Here is a 5,937-nt window from a genome sequence, read left to right on the forward strand (position 1 = left end):
TAGTGAGGCCTGCCTTTTGCAGGGCCTCCAAAACTTTCCATAGGTGGACCAGGTGATCATCCCAACTGGAGTTAAAGACAGCTATATCGTCCAAATATGCTGCACTAAAAGCTTCCAGCCCTTGCAGGACTGTGTTCACCAACCTCTGAAAAGTGGCAGGTGCATTTTTCAATCCAAAAGGCATTACTGTAAATTGGTAATGGCCTCCAATGGTTGAAAATGCAGTTTTAGCTTTAGCATCTTCTGATAATTTGATCTGCCAATACCCTGCAGTCAAATCAAGTGCTTAGAGACTTGGCAGATGCCAGTGTATCTATGAGCTCATCTGCCCTGGGTATAGGGTGAGCATCAGTTTTGGTTACCTGGTTGAGACCTCTGTAATCTACACAAAACCGCATTTCTTTCTTTCAATCTTTGGAATGAGGTTTTGGTACAAGTACCACAGGAGAAGCCCATGGACTTTCAGAGTGCTCAACCACTCCCAGTTCTAACATTTTCTGCACCTCTTGCTTTATGCAGTCTCTGACATGGTCAGGCTGCCTATAGATTTTACTTTTGACAGGCAAGCTGTCTCCAGTATCTATAGTGTGCTCACACCAAGAAGTGGTACCTGGCACAGTAGAGAAGAGTTCAGAAAACTGACCCAGGAGATTTATGCAGTGGTCTTTCTGCTCAGCAGTAAGACAATCTGCCAGTACAACACCTTCCACTAGAGCATCTTGTTCTGTGGAAGAGAAGAGATCAGGTAGAGGATCACTGTCTTCTTCCTGTCCCTCATCAGTTGGCATGAGCAGGGTGAGATCAGCCCTGTCATAGTAGGGTTTTAGGCGATTGACATGGAACACCCTAAGGGGACTCCTGGTAGTGCCTAAGTCAACTAAGTAGGTGACTTCACCCTTCTTCTCAACAATTGTGTGGGGTCCACTCCATTTATCTTGGAGTGCTCTTGGGGCCACAGGCTCCAAGACCCACACTTTCTGCCCTGGTTGGTACTGAACCAAAACAGCATTCTGGTCATGCCATTGCTTCTGGAGCTCTTGGCTGGCCTGAAGGTTTTTACTGGCCTTTTTCATGTACTCAGCCATCCTTGATCTCAGGCCAAGTACATAATCCACAATATCTTGTTTTGGAGCTTTTAAAGGTTGTTCCCAACCCTCCTTGACAAGTGTTAGTGGACCCCTAACAGGGTGTCCAAAGAGGCGTTCAAAGGGGCTGAAGCCCACTCCTTTCTGGGGTACCTCCCTGTAGGGAAAAAGGAGGCATGGTAATAGGATATCCCATCTCCTGCAGAGTTTTTCAGGGAGACCCATAATCATGCCTTTGAGAGTTTTATTAAATCTCTCCACCAGTCCATTTGTTTGTGGATGATAGGGTGTAGTGAACTTGTACGTTACACCACACTCCTTCCACATGGCCTTCAAGTAAGCAGACCTGAAATTGCTTCCTCTGTCTGATACTACCTTTTTTGGGAAGCCTACCCTGGAAAAGATTCCCAGGAGGGCCTTTGCCACTGCAGGAGCTGTAGTGGTCCTAAGAGGAATTGCTTCAGGATATCTGGTGGCATGGTCCACTACCACCAAGATAAACCTATTGCCTGAAGCAGTAGGAGGGTCAAGGGGGCCAACTATGTCAACCACTACCCTTTCAAAGGGAACCCCAACCACAGGCAGTGGAATAAGGGCTGCCTTTGGAGTGCCACCTGTCTTGCCACTGTCTTGACAGGTTTCATAGGACTTACAAAACTCTTTTGTGTCCTCAGACATTCTAGGCCAATGAAACAAGGGAACAATCCTGTCCCAAGTTTTCATTTCCCCAAATGTCCAGCTAGGGGAATGTCGTGAGCAAGAGTTAGGAGGAACTTTCTGTACTCCTGAGGAATCACTAATCTCCTGGCAGCTCCAGGTTTAGGATCCCTTGCCTCAGTGTACAAGAGGTTGTCCTCCCAGTAAACTCTGTGAGAGGCACTGACATCCCCATTAGCCTGTTTGACAGCTTGCTGTCTTAGACCCTCTAGTGTGGGACAGGTCTGCTGTGCCACACTCAGCTCCTCCCTGGCAGGCCCCCCTTCACCCAAAAGCTCAGCAGTGTCTGCTTCCAGCTCCTCTGGTGAAGGTTCTACACAGGGTGGGAATTCTTCTTCCTCAGAATTAGAATCCACTGGAGAGGGAGGGATAGTAGGTACTGATTTACCTTTGCTACTCCTAGCTTTAGGGAGCACTTGGTCCATTGTTCTAGGATCCAAGTCACTCTGTCCTTTTTGCTTTTTGGCCTGAGCCCTGGTTAAAGCAAAAATATGCCCTGGAATGCCCAGCATTGCTGCATGGGCCTCCAACTCCACATCTGACCAAGCTGATGTCTCCAAATCATTTCCTAGTAGACAGTCTACAGGTAAATCTGAGGCTACCACAACTTTCTTTGGACCAGTAACCCCCCCCCCCCAGTTGAGATTTACAACTGCCATGGGGTGGTTAAGTGTGTTGTTGTGAGCATCGGTTACTTGGTACTGGTGACCAAGTAGGTGTTGTTCAGGGTGGACCAGTTTCTCAATTACCATAGTAACACTGGCACCAGTGTCCCTGTAGGCCTGAACCTCAACACCATTTATTAGGGGTAGTTGCTTGTACTTATCCATGTAAAGGGGACAAGGAACCAAGGTGGCTAAATCAATAGCCTCCTCAGAGACTAATATAGCCTCTGTGGTCTCCCTAATCAGACCAACCCCAACTAAGTTACCAATAGTGAGCCCAGCTACTCCCTTGGATTGGCTATTAGTAGGTTTGCTCCCACCACCACCGCTATTAGTAGGGACACTAGGTGTAGCAGTAGGGGTTGTAGTGGTAGGAGGCTTGGTGCTTTTCTTTGGACAACTGGGATCTGTTGTCCAATGGCCTTTTATTTTACATAAATAGCACCATGGTTTCTTTTCTTTGTTTTGATTGCAAGAGGATTTGGGCCCACCACCCCCACCAGAGTGTTTTTGTGGGCCTGATTGTAGGAAAGTACCATCTTTCCTGGCATATTACCCCCATTTTTCACTGTATATATGTTGTTTTAGTTGTATGTGTCACTGGGACCCTGTTCTCCAGGGCCCCAGTGCTCATAAGTGTGCCTGAATGTGTTACCTGTGTAGTGACTAACTGTCTCACTGAGGCTCTGCTAATCAGAACCTCAGTGGTTATGCTCTCTCATTTCTTTCAAATTGTCACTAACAGGCTAGTGACCAATTTTACCAATTTACATTGGCTTACTGGAACACCCTTATAATTCCCTAGTTTATGGTACTGAGGTACCCAGGGTATTGGGGTTCCAGGAGATCCCTATGGGCTGCAGCATTTCTTTTGCCACCCATAGGGAGCTCTGACAATTCTTACACAGGCCTGCGACTGCAGCCTGAGTGAAATAACGTCCATGTTATTTCACAGCCATTTTACACTGCACTTAAGTAACTTATAAGTCACCTATATGTCTAACCTTTACCTGGTAAAGGTTAGGTGCAAAGTTACTAAGTGTGAGGGCCTCCTGGCACTAGCCAAGGTGCCCCCACATTGTTCAGGGCCAATTCCCTGAACTTTGTGAGTGCGGGGACACCATTACACGCGTGCACTACATATAGGTCACTACCTATCTGTAGCTTCACAATGGTAACTCCGAATATGGCCATGTAACATGTCTAAGATCATGGAATTGCCCCCTCTATGCCATCCTGGCATTATTGGTACAATTCCATGATCCCAGTGGTCAGTAGCACAGACCCTGGTACTGCCAAACTGCCTTTCCTGGGGTTTCACTGCAGCTGCTGCTGCTGCCAACCCCTCAGACAGGTTTCTGCCCCCCTGGGGTCAAGCCAGGCTTGTCCCAGGATGGCAGAACAAAGGACTTCCTCTGAGAGAGGGTGTTACACCCTCTCCCTTTGGAAAATGGTGTGAAGGCAGGGGAGGAGTAGCCTCCCCCAGCCTCTGGAAATGCTTTCTTGGGCACAGATGTGCCCAATTCTGCATAAGCCAGTCTACACCGGTTCAGGGACCCCTTAGCCCTTGCTCTGGCGCGAAACTGGACAAAGGAAAGGGGAGTGACCACTCCCCTGACCTGCACCTCCCCTGGGAGGTGTCCAGAGCTCCTCCAGTGTGCTCCAGACCTCTGCCATCTTGGAAACAGAGGTGCTGCCAGCACACTGGACTGCTCTGAGTGGCCAGTGCCAACAGTTGACGTCAGAGACTCCTTCTGATAGGCTCCTTCAGGTGTTAGTAGCCTATCCTCTCTCCTAAGTAGCCAAACCCTCTTTTCTGGCTATTTAGGGTCTCTGTCTCTGGGGAAACTTTAGATAACGAATGCAAGAGCTCATCAGAGTTCCTCTGCATCTCTCTCTTCACCTTCTGCCAAGGAATTGACTGCTGACCGCGCTGGAAGCCTGCAAAACTGCAACATAGTAGCAAAGACGACTACTGCAACTCTGTAACGCTGATCCTGCCGCCTTCTCGACTGTTTTCCTGCTTGTGCATGCTGTGGGGGTAGTCTGCCTCCTCTCTGCACCAGAAGCTCCGAAGAAATCTCCCGTGGGTCGACGGAATCTTCCCCCTGCAACCGCAGGCACCAAAAAGCTGCATTACCGGTCCCTTGGGTCTCCTCTCAGCACGACGAGCGAGGTCCCTCGAATCCAGCAACTCTGTCCAAGTGACCCCCACAGTCCAGTGACTCTTCAGTCCAAGTTTGGTGGAGGTCAGTCCTTGCCTCACCTCGCTAGACTGCATTGCTGGGAACTGTGACTTTTGCAGCTACTCCGGCTCCTGTGCACTTCCGGTGGAAATCCTTCGTGCACATCCAAGCCTGGGTCCACGGCACTCTAACCTGCATTGCACAACTTTCTAAGTTGGTCTCCGGCGACGTGGGACTCCTTTCTGCAACTTCGGCAAGCACCGTTTCACGCATCCTTGTAGTGCCTGTTTCTGGGACTCCGGGTGCTACCTGCTGCTGAGAGGGCTTCTTGTCTTGCTCAACGTCCCCTCTCTCTCCTGGTCCAATTTTCGACCTCCTGGTCCCTCCTGGGCCGCAGCAGCTTCCAAAAACACTAACCGCACGATTTGCAGCTAGCAAGGCTTGTTGGCGTTCTTTCGGCGGGAAAACACTTCTGCACGACTCTCCACGGCGTGACGGATCCGTCCACCAAAGGGGAAGTCTCTAGCCCTTTTCGTTCCCGCAGAAACCGCAGCTTCTTCTGTCCAGTAGAAGCTTCTTTGCACCCACAGCTGGCATTTCCTGGGCATTTGCCCATCTCCGACTTGCTTGTGACTTTTGGACTTGGTCCCCTTGTTCCACAGGTACCCTAGATTGGAAATCCACAGTTGTTGCATTGTTGGTTTGTGTCTTTCCTGCATTATTCCTCTATCACGACTTCTTTGTCTTTTGGGGAACTTCAGTGCACTTTGCACTCACTTTTCAGGGTCTTGGGGAGGGCTATTTTTCTAACTCTCACTATTTTCTAATAGTCCCAGCGACCCTCTACAAAGTCACATAGGTTTGGGGTCCATTCGTGGTTCACATTCCACTTTTGGAGTATATGGTTTGTGTTGCCCCTATCCCTATGTGTCCCCATTGCATCCTATTGTAACTATACATTGTTTGCACTGTTTTCTAAGACTATACTGCATATTTTTGGTATTGTGTACATATAACTTGTGTATAATTGCTATCCTCATACTGAGGGTACTCACTGAGATACTTTGGCATATTGTCATAAAAATAAAGTACCTTTATTTTTAGTATATCTGTGTATTGTGTTTTCTTATGATATTGTACAAGTGACACTTGTGGTACTGTAGTAGCTTCACACGTCTCCTAGTTCAGCCTAAGCTGCTCTGCTAAGCTACCATTATCTATCAGCCTAAGCTGCTAGACACCCTATACACTAATAAGGGATACCTAGGCCTGGTGCAAGGTGTA

The sequence above is a fragment of the Pleurodeles waltl genome, chromosome 8 (genome assembly GCF_031143425.1).
Source record: "Pleurodeles waltl isolate 20211129_DDA chromosome 8, aPleWal1.hap1.20221129, whole genome shotgun sequence".
NCBI classification, from domain to species: domain Eukaryota; kingdom Metazoa; phylum Chordata; class Amphibia; order Caudata; family Salamandridae; genus Pleurodeles; species Pleurodeles waltl.